The sequence below is a fragment of the Pristiophorus japonicus genome, chromosome 15 (genome assembly GCF_044704955.1).
Source record: "Pristiophorus japonicus isolate sPriJap1 chromosome 15, sPriJap1.hap1, whole genome shotgun sequence".
Lineage (NCBI taxonomy): Eukaryota > Metazoa > Chordata > Chondrichthyes > Pristiophoridae > Pristiophorus > Pristiophorus japonicus.
Window position 1 is genome coordinate 147,346,474 of NC_091991.1, and position 14,726 is coordinate 147,361,199.

General features: G+C 45.2%; 1 protein-coding gene across 4 annotated transcripts in view; it reads left to right on the top strand.

Annotated features, from left to right (window-relative positions):
• Positions 1 to 14,726, top strand: part of septin12 (septin 12) — a 429,590-nt gene that overhangs the window by 211,603 nt on the left and 203,261 nt on the right. The gene's annotated exons all lie outside the window — the stretch shown is intronic.

Below are 14,726 nucleotides of genomic sequence, written 5' to 3' on the forward strand. Positions count from 1 at the left end.
ATTCTTGTTTCCCTCACGAGTAGAAACATCTTGAACTAATTTAAAATATATTTTAAATGATAAACAAGTGAATATATAGGATCAATACAGTAGAAATTCAATTCTCCAGCTTTTGAAGATGAGTCCTTTTCTTTCTGGTAATATTTCCTAATAGGAACTTGCTCATCCATCCTGTATTTTTGTGAAGATTCCAGTTGGATCAGTAAAAATTTGGCTAGGCTGTATTCTGCTGCCATTTCAATTCAATGTAAATTTCAGCCACTTAAGTACTCTCTGACCAGTTGCCAAGACATGTTGGAGTTAAATAACTTGCTGTTTGAATTAAAAAATAATTGGCTTTCATACACAGAACTGAACCAGTCGCACAGTGTGTATGTATATATTTGAAAGAGGTCCTATCTACCCTCAGGTGGATGTAAAAGATCCCATGGCACTATTTGAAGAGGAGCAGGGGGTATTCTCCTGGTGTCCTGGCTGATATTTATCCCTCAACCAAGATTACTAATAAACAGGTTATCTAGTCATTTGTCTCATTGCTGTTTATGGGGCCTTGCTGTGTGCAAACTGGAGCTGTCGTGTTTGCCTACATTACCACAGTGTACCGAGCACAATCGCTAACAAAAGGGCTTAAAGGCACAAAAGCCAATTTTATAGGCAAGTTTAATTATGGTTTTGTGAAATATGTAATTTTATAACTCTTATTTTCAGCTCCTGGATATTTGTATCCACGAAAAAGCAAATGATGGATAAAAAGTTTTTGAAAACATTTTAGATTATTTAATTGTTTCAGTTCCTGTATTTGTAATTTTACTGTTTGGTCATTAATTTGTTCCCTTTATTTGAATCAAAACCTGTGATTCAGGAAGTGTGATGTGACCGACAAGAAAAGTTTTTATAATGTACAGATATATGACTACTGCTCCCTATCGACAGAGAAGCAGCTATATAATAGAGCGAATTGTATTGCTAATGGATAGGTTTCATTTGAGTGGGAAGCAAAGGGTGTTTGGTATCACCTTCCACACTCGTGAACTAAAACCGCACTTCATTCTGCTATTTATTGTGGTTCCATATGCTATAACTTCATTTTCAAAAAGCAAAGACAAAATTGGTGAAGCTTTCACAAAGGTTATAAATAAATCCTATAAACACAAACCGCAACATTAAAATCAGCAATTAAAGACTCGTATATCCCTCCCAATAAATTTGGCCAAAAGCTACATTCGATTTGGATCAAACTGTGATGAAGCTGGTTTTATGAGGAAGTACATTTTTTAAAGGAAGTTGTGTGCTGTGAGCTGTCTGGTTTTTACTTGCTATCAGTCTGACCACTCAAGCTTCATGAGGAGCGGTGCCTGTAATTGGTTGTCCTCGGTTTTGGTTTTTGCACGTCTCACCCAGGGGCAGAGTAATAAAGTTTGGCAGGCTCGGGTCCCCAGCAATGTTTTCCTCAGCGGTAGTATTTACATGGTACGAGAGTGGGAAAGGCTGACAGTACAGCTGTACTGCGACAGGCAGGAAGCTAAAGGTTGGAAGTTGACCTGACCCAGGTTCTTCAGAGGTCCGAAGCTGCCAAAAAACCCAGTGTGAAGTGCTAAAGGCAGGATGTTAATATGGCTGATCCACCAATCTAGGAAAATGTTGCTGTTTTATTTGGCAACAGCTTTATGTTTCTGTCACCAAAGCAGCGGGCTGTTGCTTCCTCGAAATTGCGCTGTTTTGAATATTTAGAAATTATATTGCTGCTGGTTAAACCATTCGTGCTTGAAAAATAAGTTTGGGGAAAGGGGCTGGGAGGGGACGACAGTGAGAGAAACATTTAAATACAGGAAGAGAACCTTTATTCTTGATCTTCCTGCGTCATTATATTAAAGAGACCCTCATCCAAACATCTGTTGAAGCTCTTCTGATGGCCCAGTGAATTTATCCATTGAGCAACTAAACTGTATAGAACAAAAATAGTCCCGATTGAATCCCCAGTCCGCAGGATATCTGTTGTCCAAGGTATTGGTAATGCTGCTACAATTGGCCTCAGCACACATTTGATCATGGAAGGAAAAATCAATCCGAGTTTTGACTCCTGATCACTACCCAACAACTCCTCCTGAAGTATGCATATATGAACGTTGGTGGATAGGGCTGTAGTCAAATACCAAGCTGATGGATTCTATCAACTCTCACAAATGAAGAATGGCCATATGTCTGTGCTATGGAAGGATGTTTTTGGAACTGAGCCTGTTACATATGCACCTGTGAGCATGCTCACGGGCACATACATTACAGAACCAGACGAGAAACCCCCCACTAGGGTTGACAGCTCTGCCCTTAATGTTCAATATTCAGTAGGGTTTATTAAAAATGCTTTTGAATGTGCACTAAAGATAGGCAGTGACATCCGATTTATTTGAATGCTTGTCATCATCATAGGCAGTCCCTCGGAGTCGAGGAAGACTTGCTTCCACTCTTAACATGAGTTCTTAGGTGGCTGAACAGTCCAATGCGAGAACCACAGTTCCTGTCACAGATGGGACAGATAGTCATTGAGGGAAGAGATGGGTGGGACAGGTTTGCCGCACGCTCTTTCCGCTGCCTGCACTTGATTTCTGCATGCTCTCGGCGATGAGACTCGAGGTGCTCAGCGCCCTCCCGGATGTGCTTCCTCCACTTAGGGCGGTCTTTGGCCAAGGACTCCCAGGGATGTTGCACTTTATCGGAGGCTTTGAGGGTGTCCCTGTAGCGTTTCTGCTGGCCACCTTTGGCTCATTTGCCGTGAAGGAGCTCCGAGTAGAGCACTTGCTTTGGGAGTCTCGTGTCTGGCATGTAAACTATGTGGCCTGCCCAGCGGAGCTGATCAAGTGTGGTCAGTGCTTCGATGCTGGGGATGTTGGCCTCGTCGAGGACGCTAATGTTGGTGCGTCTGTCCTCCCAGGGGATTTGTAGGATCTTGCGGAGACATCATTGGTGGTATTTCTCCAGTGACTTGAGGTGTCTACTCTACCTACTGTGCACTATAGATAGGCAGTGACATCTGATTTATTTGAGTGCTTGTACTATACTGTTGAGTCATTGGTTATATAGACACATAACAACAACAACAGAATATTTTGGAGTAACCACTTCACCTAATGAAATTGCATCTCATTCATCTCGTCTTTATTAATTAGAATAGGCATTAGCAACTTGGATACATTTGGTAGTTCAAATTGTAACCAGTTTACCTCAGGTGATCTGGATCTGTATTCCACTGAAAACATTAAATAGTTCTTGGAGGGAATGTAAAAAGAAATGTTTTATTCTGTTCTTCTGTTTCAAGACAGTGTACCTAGAATCCTATTCTTCTACAGATTTAGAGTCTCTTGATTAGCAGAAAGATCAGAAGTTTAAATCGAGTAAACCATGAAAAAAATTGAAGACACCAAAATGCCAGGATGGCTGGCTGGATTATTAGCTACAGGCCTGCAAAGGAAGTTAATCACTCAGGCACATAACTATAAAACTACTAGTAACTGGTGTACTCAGAGAGGCAAATGTATAGCTGCTGGATTACCAGGGAAATTGGGTATATAAGATCGTCCAGATTGCCAAAGAGCCTGATAACTAGACTGCTGATCGTCAGACTGGATACACTTCGTAGTGTCTTTTTCTTTCTTCCTCTGTTTGGTGCCAGTTTTCTCTCGTCCTCCCTGCTCCCCTGAAGATATCTATTCCTTGTTGGGCTACGGTTGCATGGGTGTCAGTCGCCGTCTGGCATTTGATCCAAGAGGCTGTACTTCACGTGAGCCTAAAAGGAAAGAAAGACTTGCATTTATATAGCACCTTTCATGACCAGTGAATGTCCCAAAGTGATTTACAGCCAATTAAGTACTTTTTGAAGTGTAGTCACTGTTGTAATGTAGAAAACACGGCAGCCAACATGCACACAGCAAGCTCCCACAAACAGCAATGTACTGTTGATCAGATAATCTGTTTTGAGTGATGGTCATTGGGGGTTAATTACTGGCCAGGGCACCGGGGATTATGTTGTGCTCTTCTTTGAAGTGCCATGGGATCTTTTATGTCCACCTGAGAAGGTAGACGGGGCCTCGATTTAACGTCTCATCCGAAAGACGGCACCTCCAACAGTGCAGCACTCCCTCAGTACTGCCCTGGAGTGTCGGCCTAGATTTTTTTGTGCTCCAGTCTCTGGATTGGGACTTGAACCCACAACCTTCTGACTGAGATGAGGGTGCTACCCACTGAGCCACAGCTGACATTTAACCACTTAACAACAGTCTAGATAGTGAGTGTCAGAAGACGAGTGAATGGAGAAGATCATTTCAGCTGTACCCAGTCATCCATTATATGCATGCAATGGTTGTAAGTGAGGAGCATGTCTCTGATGACAGTATACTTCAGTTCCTAACATCATCCCATTAATGAAGAGCCCATCCCAATGTCCAGGCATACACTCTTCCGGCAGGGAACACGGGATAACAATTAAAAGTGGCAGCCCCTGCTGATTCTCTCTGGAACCGGGACACTGAGGCTAATTGAAGTACCACTACTGTTGGCCTGAATGAGATCAGTTAACTTGCAGAGACCATGGATTCAATCCAAGACCTTCCTGGTCTGGACAACTCAGTAACTCACTGCTTTAACCAGCTGAGCTGTTGGGAGAATCTAGTACAACTTGGCCATGGACTATTTCCCCAAACTATGCATGGATTCTTTTTGCCTCACCAAGTTTTCTCCCCTTCCCTCGTGCTTGAGGTATGGTTCCACAGACAGGACCTCGCCCAAGTTGCCACTCAGCATGTTTAAACCAAGACGATTAGTGCGTCGTTCATCTTGGAAAGCCTTGCAACCAAGTCAGACTATATTTTCAACAAACTCTCATCATGTATACATTTTCCAGCAGGCTCAGCGATCGGGAGTGGGAATTCTAGCTGATCTTTCCCTTGCATGGCCCAGAGGTGCCCTGAGCTTTACAAATAGGCTTGTGGGCAGATCCTGGACCGGGTTCTTGGAGTACAACACAAAATCCTTACTATAAACTTGACACAGTTGGCCACTTCCTTGCAAATTGTGTGGTAACCACATCTTGCATGGCAACAAATAATCTCAGCAATGGTGTGTGCATGAAACCACACGTACAAGGTTCTGTCCTGTGAGAACGTGAATACTCCCACCAAAATGCAAGCAAACGAGATTGAGAAATGGAACTGTGAAGTACAATCTCAGTGCTTTCGTTTCATAAAAAGACTTTGGGGATATTTGTGCAATGAGATATTTATAATCAGAGTATGGAGAGGCCGTTGGAGGTTTACTCCGGTCACGTGTTACTTCCTGAACTGCTGTGCACTATCACTATTGACTGTCAGACCGTCATTGGTTCCAAATGTGGAGTTCAAAGGTTCCTGATGGAAATTATTGTTGTCTCCATGTACAAGTAAATATGAGGTTGCTTAGAAGTAATAAAGCCACTCCTCAATCACAAATAATCTTGCCTTTCTCAAGACTCAAGTGCCACTTTCATTTGAAGCTACCCTTTCCGGAGATTTTTCAATCCTTCAACTCCTCCAATAAGCTTCACTCGGCTCAACTCAACTCCCCCATTACTTATCTACACCAATATCAGAATTCTAATCTCTCTCTTTGTATACTTAGTCTTCAAGTCTTGGGGGCTGAAATTCAGCCTCCCGATAAGGCCTTTACGGCCAGCAAGCGACGGCCACGAGGCGGTGTCGATTGGCCGCCGATCTTTTTTTGTTGACTGGCCGCCACTCTCAAAATTCACCGCTCTTGGGTCTCAGGCCACTGGCCCGGCCAAAACTCTCCCTGGTGGCCCAGTGTACCGAACTAAACGAATTATCGAGCTCACAGCTGCTCTCCCCTTTAAGTGAAGGGGAGAGACGTGGTGACGCACCATGCGTGATGACCGGCAGCGGCCATTTCCGCTCCCAGTTTGACGGACACTGTGCTCCCACCTCCACTTCCGCTCCCATTATGACCGACTTCCTTCTCGCTGGAAAAAAAAGACAGCCGAATTTTGCGCAAGAGGCCACCGTTTTCAGCGGTGAAAACAGCTGAAACATGGTAAGTGCGCCCCATTTCCGGCGGTGGTGAATTTCGGCCCTTTGGTCTCTTGCCATTCCTTCCGATCTACATGGACTTCATTCCTTGCTGTTCACTCTCTTCGATAAAATCCCTCAATTTTGCCCTTAATCCCTCAATCTGTTTCGACTGGCACCCTCCCACCCATCTCCTTAGTCTCTTCTTCCTTTCTGCCCTCTTATCATCGGTCTCAATCTCTTGTCTCTTCCCACTGACACTGGGCAGCTTTCCACAATTGCGCCAAAGGATATATTTAGTATATATTACAACATAGCCAAGTGCCGTCACTGAGGCGACATAGCTTTGCACAACTGCAGCTAACTGTCCCACAACATAAGCTGCAAACTTCCACAGCTTTACATTTTAATCAGTTAACAGGGTTAATTTTCAAAGTATATGTTTCAGCACAGGTTACTGAATTGTGATTCGTGGTGAGAATCCCAGCTGTGTTTGTCCCCTCCCCTCCGTCACCCAGGAGCACTCTGGCCAGCTGTGCAGCATCAGCCACGACCCAGTGGGTAGCCCTCCCGGCTCTGAGTCAGAAGGTCACGGGTTCAAATCCCACTCCAGAGACTTGATCCCATAGTCAAGGCTGACACTCCAGTGCACTGTCTGAGGTGCTGTCTCAAATGTGAAGTTAAACTGAGGCCCCATCTGGGATGTAAAAGATCTCATGGCACAATTTCGAAGAGCAGGGGAGTTCTCATGGGTGTCCTGGCCCATATCAGACAACATCACAAACAGATCATCTGGTCATTATCTCAATTTTGTTTGTAGGAGCTTGCTGTGTGCAAATTGTCTGCAGCCTTTCCTCCATTACAACAGTAACTACACTCCAAAGGTACATGATTGACTGTAAAGTGCTCTGAGACGTTCTGATGGGAACCTATGCAGGGAGACAGAGGGAAGTAGAATGGGGGCAGAAGCAAAAGATAGAAAGAAGAAAAGTAAAGTGGAGGACAGAGACACCTAAAGCAAAAAGGGCCATAATACAGCAAAATTCTAAAGGGGCAAAGTGTGTTAGAAAGACAAGCCTGAATGCTCTGTGCCTCAGTGCAAGGAGTATTAGGAATAAGGTGGACGAATTAACTTCGCAGATAGCAGTTAACGGGTATGATGTAATTGACATCACGGAGACATGGCTACAGGGTGACCAAGGCTGGGGAACTCAACATCCAGGGGTATTCAACATTTAGGAAGGATAGACAGAAAGGAAAAGGAGGTGGGGTGGCATTGCTGGTTTAAAGAGAAAATTAATGCAATAATAAGAAAGGACATTAGCTTGGATGATGTGGAATCGGTATGGGTGGAGCTGCGGAATACCAAGGGGCGGAAAATGCTAGTAGGAGTTGTGTACAGACCACCAAACAGTAGTAGTAAGGTTGGGGACAGCATCAAACAAGAAATAAGGGATGTGTGCAATAAAGGTACAGTAGTTATCATGGGTGACTTTTTAATCTACATATTGATTGGGCAAACCAAACTGGTAGCAATGCAGTGGAGGAGGAATTCCTGGAGTGTATTAGGGATGGTTTTTTAGACCAATATGTTGAGGAACCAACCAGGGAGCTGGCCATCCTAGGCTGGGTGATGCGTAATGAGAAAGGACTAATTAGCAATCTTGTTGTGCGAGGCCCCTTGGGGAAGAGTGACCATAACATGGTAGAATTCTTTATTAGGATGGAGAGTGACGCAGTTAATTCAGAAACTAGGGTCCTGAATTTAAGGAAAGGTAACTTCGATGGTTTGAGGCGTGAATTGGCTAGAGTAGACTGGCAAATTATACTGAAAGGGTTGACGTTGGATAGGCAATGGCAAACATTTAAAGATCACATGGATGAACTTCAGCAATTGTACATCCCTGTCTGGAGTAAAAATAAAATGGGGAAGGTGGCTCAACCGTGGCTAACAAGGGAAATTAAGGCTAGTGTTAAATCCAAGGAAGAGGCATATAAATTGGCCAGAAAAAGCAGCAAACCTGAGGACTGGGAGAAATTTAGAATTCAGCAGAGGAGGACAAAGGGTTTAATTAAGAGGGGGAAAATAGAGTATGAGGAAACTTGCCGGGAACATCATAACTGACTGCAAAAGCTTCCATAGATATGTGAAGAGAAAAAGATTAGTGAAGACAAACGTAGGTCCCTTGCAGTCAGATTCAGGTGAATTTATAATGGGGAACAAAGAAATGGCAGACGAATTGAACAAATACTTTGGTTCTGTCTTCACGAAGGAAGACACAAATAACCTTCCGGAAGTACTAGGGGACCGAGGGTCCAGTGAGAAGGGGGAACTGAAGGAAATCCTTATTAGGCGGGAAATTGTGTTAGGGAAATTGATGGGATTGAAGACCGATAAATCCCCGGGGCCTGATGGTCTGCATCCCAGAGTACTTAAGGTTGTGGCCCTAGAAATAGTGGATGCATTGGTGATCATTTTCCAACAGTCTATCGACTTGGGATCAGTTCCTATGGACTGGAGGGTAGCTAATGTAACACCACTTTTTAAAAAGGGAAGGAGAGAGAAAGCGGGTAATTATGGATCAGTTAGCCTGACATCAGTGGTGGGGAAATTGTTGGAATCAATTATTAAGGATGAAATAGCAGCGCATTTGGAAAGCAGTGACCGGATCGGTCCAAGTCAGCATGGATTTATGAAGGGGAAATCATGCTTGACAAATCTTCTGGAATTTTTTGAGGATGTATCTAGTAGAATGGACAAAGGAGAACCAGTGGATGTGGTGTGTTTGGACTTTCAAAAGGCTTTTGACAAGGTCCCACACAAGAGATTGGTATGCAAAATCAAAGCACATGGTATTGGGGGTTATATACAGATGTGGATAGAGAACTGGTTGGTAGACAGGAAGCAGAGAGTCGGGATAAATGGGTCCTTTTCAGAATGGTAAGCAGTGACTAGTGGAATGTCGCAGGGCTCAGTGCTGGGATCCCAGCTCTTTACAATATACATCAATGATTTAGATGAAGGAATTGAGTGTCATATCTCCAAGTTTGCAGATGACATTAAACTGGGTGGCGGTGTGAGCTGTGAGGGGGACGCGAAGAGGCTGCAGGGTGACTTGGACAGGTTAGGTGAGTGGGAAAATGCATGGCAGATGCAGTATAATGTGGATAAATGTGAGGTTATCCACTTTAGGGGCAAAAACACGAAGACAGGATATTATCTGAATGGTGGCAGATTAGGAAAAGGGGAGGTACAACGAGACCTGGGTGTCATGGTCCATCAGTCATTGAAAGTTGGCATACAGGTACAGCAGGCGGTGAAGAAGCAAATGGTATGTTGGTCTTCATAGCGAGGGGATTTGAGTACAGGAGCAGGGAGGTCTTACTGCAGTTGTAGAAGGCCTTGGTGAGGCCTCACCTGGAATATTGTGTTCAGTTTTGGTCTCCTAATATGTGGAAGGACGTTCTTGCTATTGAGGGAGTGCAGCGAAGGTTCACCAGACTGATTCCCGGGATGGCCGGATTGACATATGCGGAGAGACTGGATCAACTGGGCCTTTATACACTGGAGTTTAGAAGGATGAGAGGGGATCTCATAGAAACATACAAGTTTCTGACGGGACTGGACATGTTAGATGTGAGTAGATTGTTCCCAATGTTGGGGAAGTCCAGAACCAGGGGACACAGTCTTAGGATAAGGGATAGGCCATTTAGGACTGAGATGAGGAGAAACTTCTTCACTGAATTGTTAACCTGTGGCATTCCCTACCGCAGAGAGTTGTTGATGCCAGTTCATTGGATTTATTCAAGAGGGAGTTAGATATGGCCCTTACGGCTAAAGGGATCAAGGGGTATGGAGAGAAAGCAGCAAAGGGGTTCTGAGGGAATGATCAGCCATGATCTTATTGAATGGTGGTGCAGGCTCGAAGGGCCGAATGTTCGACTCCTGCACCTATTTTCTATGTTTCTATGTTTCTGAGGTTGTGTAAGGTGCCATTTAAATGCACGTTTGTTCGTTCTTCACTGCTACTTCAGCTAAGAGCAAACAGTAAAGACCTGGGATTGATCCCCAGATTTTCTAGTTTATACGATTCAGTGCCCCACCTCATCATCATCATAGGCAGTCCCTCGAAATCGAGGAAGACTTGCTTCCGCTCCAAAAGTGAGTTCTCAGGTGACTGAATTGTCCATGAGGGTCCTGACGTTCCAGGTCCCGAACTTCGTTTTGAAGAGTGGAAGATACCTGTGCGTGAGTTCTTTTAACTTAGAGTGGCTGTTGCACACCGGTTACCACACGGGCTTAGCAGACCAAGGTCTTGATCCAGTGGCAAGGGGGTCCAAGACGACTGGAGACCAAGCTCCGCTGCGAAGACCAGGCACTGCTGGCAGTGTGGTAACCTACTAAATCCAGATCAGACATTCTAACGTGCATGAATTCAGTTCGGTAAATTTAATATACATTTTTTTATTGCACCATTACCCATGGGCGTTATTTCAATCCCTTACACCTACACTGATGAAGTTAATTGAAGTATTTGCTAACAAGGACCAAATAAGTGTTTACATTTCAGAGCATTCCAACTATTGTATATCACCTAGCTTGTGTTGAATATTATTCTTCTTAGGCGGTCCCTCGAATCGAGGATGACTTGCTTCCACGCTAAAAAGGGATGAGTTCAATGATTTCACAAGTGTTTCAAAGAAGGACCGAATGTTCCAGGTCTCAAACTGCATCTTGAAGGGTGGAAGATGCCTGTGCGTGGATTTTTTTAACGTGTGGTGGCCGTTGCACACCAGCAACCACACAGGCTTGACAGAGCTTGGTCTTGTCCAGTGGCAAGGGCTAACCAAGTCGACTGGAGACCAGCTCTGCTGCACGGACCTAGTGCGCGCACATATCGCAGTGTGGGTTGGCCCGTGCTGCCCCTGGGCCCACATCTCTTCTGGGCCCCGACCTCACTTCTCTTGTGGACCCCGATCACATCGCTCTCTAATCTCTCGCCGCACCTGCTGTACTGTCCACACTCCAATCACTGACCTGGGTATGGTGACGTCCAATCCAATCGCCCTCTTCACAGCCATCACCCTCCTGGACCTGCTCGCGCTGTACCTTGCAGTGGTATGCCGCCACGCTGCTCCCAGGCCGCCGCTCAATATACATATTATACGGTTGGGGTGATTATTACACGTGGAACAATAATGAAGTTCAAAAAGGCATGAGTCCAGTTTATTTTACTTTATTCACCATTTTTATTTAGAACTTAAATTCTAATATTGCTCTTCAGTATATGTTTTTATTACGTCTTGCATCTGCGCACACTCGGAGGCCGAACTCCAAGCCATCATCAACACCTTCACTGAGGTGTACGAGACCATGGGCCTTACGCTAAACATCCGCAAGGCAAAGGTCCTCTACCAACCTGCCCCCGCCACACAGCACTGCCCCCTGATTATCAAAATCCACGACGAGGCCTTGGACAACGTGGACCATTTTCCATACCTCGGGAGCTACTGTCAGCAAGAGCAGACATTGATGATGAGGTCCAACACCGCCATCAGTGCACCAGTGCAGCCTTCGGTCGCCTGAGGAAGAGAGTGTTTGAAGACCAGGACCTCAAATCCGGCACCAAGCTCATGGTCTACTGGGCAATAGTGATACCCGCCCTCCCATATGCCTCAGAGATGTGGACTATATACAGCAGACACTTCAAAACACTGGAGAAGTACCACCAGCGCTGCCTCCGCAAGATCCTGCAAATCCATTGGCAGGATAGGCGCACCAACGTCCGTGTTCTCGCTCAGGCCAACATCCCCAGCATTGAAGCGTTGACCACGCTCGATCAGCTCTGTTGGACGGGCCACATTGCCCACGTGCCTGACACGAGACTCCCAAAGCAAGCGCCCTACGTGGAGCTTCGACACGGCAAGCGAGCCCCAGGTGGGCAGAGGAAACGCTTCAAGGACACCCTCAAAGCCTCCTTGATAAAGTGCAACATCCCCACCGACTCCTGGGAATCCCTGGCCCACGACCGTCCAAAATGGAGGAAGAGCATCCGGGAGGGCGCTGAGCTCTTCAGGTCCCATCGCCGAGAACAAGCAGAAACCAAGCGTAGACAGCGGAAGGAGAATGCGTCAACCCAGGCTCCCCACACACCCTTTCCCTCAACCACTGTCTGCCCCACCTGTGACAGAGATTGTAGGTACCACATGGGACTGCTCAGTCACCTGAGAACTCACTTTTAGAGTGGAAGAAAGACATCCTCAACTCTGAGGGACTGTCTCAGCATGATGTTGTTTTTATTAGATTATGGTTTTCTCACCAACGGATGAGAAACAGTCAAGTGACAAAGGATACGACAAAATGTGGCCAAGTACTGCGATTCTATGAAAATAAACTCTGTATCCAGGCTGGAAAAATTAAAACTCATCAAAAAAGCTTGCAGTTTTCTCATTGATATTCTAGGGCACTCGATGCTCTCAATTCGAGATCTGCATAGTTGGATACATACAGTAATAACAGGCATTGGTTTTGCTGCATTGCAAATGCTATAGCCAAAAGCCTTTAGTACAGGAGGCTTTATTAGATCAGCAGGTTAGCAGCCATTTTCTTTTCTTTAATGGGCCAATTGTCCTAGATCCTTAACTCTGCAAATATCTAATGGAACTATCGCCATACACGTTTTATTAGGCCAATCAAGCAATATCCTGTGCATTTGCTGCGGGAAATACATTGTGTGCTGTAGTGACTGGAGATGTAAGGGAAGGGTAAGTGGAACAGAGTACAGGTGTTTCCTTTCTATGAGGAAACTCTTCCGCCCTTCATCCTATTAAGTTCACTGTAACTCAATAACTCCAGAGGCATTAAAATGGATCAGAACAGTTTGGGATTGTGTCAATAAGAAGGAACACTGCTGAAAATCTGATAATAGGAACAGCAAATGTTGGAGACACAGAGCAAGAGAAAAGATTGGTTAACTTCGATTGGGATCTGTGTTTTGCAAAGCAAGAATCTCCTGTTTATTATGGTTGCAGTTCTGTTTAGCCACTGTCTCTATAAGCATCACAAATGAGGAGAAAACGGTCCAGCTTTCCTCTCCTGAAGGTGCCGATGCTTGTTGGGGTATGGTAGTGTTACTGTACAGGCACCAATTGGCTGCGAGTGTCATGCCCTATTGACTATTTTTCACAGTTACTGAAAATGTAAGTATCAGATTATTTGGCAGTGCAAGACATCATGACTAGGCCTTGATATTCCAATCTAAGTAGAAATGATATTGGAATAATAAGAGTATCTAGCTTCAACATCAGCCAGGACACCGGTTATAACTTCCCCCGTTCTTCGAAATAGTGCCATATGATCTTTCACGTCCACCTGAGAGCAGACGGGGCCTCGGTTTAACGTCTCATCCGAAAGACGGCACCTCCGACTGTGCAGCACTCCCTCAGCACTGCACTGGAGTGTCGGCCTAGATTTTTGTGCTCAAGTCTCTGGAGTGGAACTTGAACCCACAACCTTCTGACTCCGAGGCAAGAGTGCTACCCACTGACTTGTAGGTGATGGAAATTCAAAATCGGTCATTCTTTCCCTGTAGACCTGGGGTGGGAGCAGAATTTTGGACTGTCTGTGCTCTCTCACGTGGGCCGCCCCGACCTGTGTGTGAACACCACCGCAGGTCGGGGCTATAAATAGAGCTGGAGCGCCGGGCTCTGGAATATCGTGGGCAAAGGTGTGACGAATGAGGGTACAGGGCCCAGAAGAGCCGAGGGCCCAGGGGCAGCACCAGCCTGCCCACGCTGCGATATGTGTGCACACTAGGTCTATGCAGCAGAGCAGGTCTGCAGTCGTCTTGGTTAACCCTTGCCACTGGATAAAGGCCGAGCTCGGTCAAGCCCGTGTGGTGGCTGATGTGCAGCGGTCACCACACACTTTTTTTTTTAAATCCATGCACAGGCATCTTCCACCCCCTCAATTGCAGTTCAGGACTGGAACATTGGGTCCTTCATTGAAACATCTGTGAACTTTTGTGGAAGCACGTCATCATCATTCGAGGGGCCGCCTATGATTGTAGCACAGACAATTCGCGAAGGAACAGGCTCAGACTGACTGCAAATTAATTATATCGCAACATCCTACTGAGTTTCAAAAGAGCCAAATGAGGAAACGTATATGAGCAAAATTCAATTACTTTACATTAACAGCACCCTTTGCATTAATGTAATAGATTTCTCCAGACGCCATTCCATATACAGGGTACTGCACTTAGAGATTCTGAGCACGTTCTTTTCCACTTGCTTGCAGTGGTGCTAATAATTCCGTGCTGGATTAAACACATTATATGTAGAGAGGGTGAGGGATTGTCTGGGGAGAAGCAGGTCAGGCCTCTGAGCTAGGCTGCTTGATTATCTTTTAATTGGTGGAAAAGACCAGGAGTTCTTGGGGAGCAATAGTTTTCATTCACCAGCATTAAAAATAGCACATTTTACTGCGTTTATGTTGGAATTATTGTCCCATTTAATATAGTACAGAAATAATGATCTGATTTTCAGTGCTACAACAGTAAGCTTTAGTTACTTTAAAAAAGCAAGAAACATCTTAGCCATACTCATATTACCGATCACTACAACACTTTCAACAGCTACCATCTCCTTCCAGAAATGTGTTTAGCTCTTTGAATT